The following is a 1,072-nucleotide window of genomic DNA, read 5'->3' on the forward strand; positions in this document are numbered from 1 at the left end:
GGGATGAGAAAAGGGAAAAGGAAGAGAAAGGGGAAGAAAAGAGACATAAAAGGTTCCAGTTAATAGCCCTTGTTTCAGCAAATTAAAGCTGGAACCATTGACCATCAACAAGGTGGTTACAAGGTTGGGTCTGAGTCCCAGAGTTCATATCCATGAACTGGTAGCTCATGATCAGACTGAGACTCTTGAATCAAGGAATAGAAATTACACAGCAATAGAGCCTCCCTGTACTTAAGGGTATTAAGACTTGAAAACTCTAACCTCAGCTTCTTGCCACATCTCCCATTTCCCCTTTGTTGCACCACTAAAGCCTCAAGATTTTTATGGGGTTTCTGTGTGCAACACATATGACCAAAAATGGTTCTCTGCACTCCAAATCCACTGGCTGAAGTGATCGAGCCATAAATTTGTCTTTGTTCAATATGTCATCAAAACATCAATCAAATCAACTTTCTGTTTCTTTTTATGCATCTTATAAAAATAATGCAAAATTTTGCCATATCAAGTACAGATTAAATGCTACACATCTATAGTTGGTTGTTTGAATCACTCGTCTTTCTAAACCAGGTCCACCAGTTATTTTTCTTAGATGGAAACCAGTAAACCTTTAAAGAATAGGTGAAAAAAAAGAAGGATCTGGTTGAGAATTAAGCAACTTCCTAGTACCTGCCCTAAGCTTGATCTGTGTTATTTTTTGTGGCTACTCATATTGCTGGTACTGGAGGTATGAAGTCATTTCGTAATTGGGGCTCAATCTGATTCCAACAGAAATAAAAGGAAAGGAGTGTTTTCTCACATGTGTTGTCCTAGAAATAGCCAACACCATGTGAAAAGCTCTACTTTGTTACGAAACACTGCACTAGCACAATCATTTGGCCACGGTTTGTTTAAAGAGCAGTGGAGACAGGGAGAACGTAAAAGAAAACACCATTTCACATCTATTCAGGATGGACGCACAGTTATTTCCAAACAACAAAAAGATAACGTTGCTAAGTGCTGTTTCAAAGTTGACTTGCCTGTTAAATGCATCCAGCTTTTAAGAAAGAAAGAAAGAAAGAAAGAAAGAAAGAAA

This window comes from Buceros rhinoceros, unplaced genomic scaffold, assembly GCF_000710305.1.
Source record: "Buceros rhinoceros silvestris isolate BGI_N320 unplaced genomic scaffold, ASM71030v1 scaffold16880, whole genome shotgun sequence".
Taxonomy (NCBI): Eukaryota; Metazoa; Chordata; class Aves; order Bucerotiformes; family Bucerotidae; genus Buceros; species Buceros rhinoceros.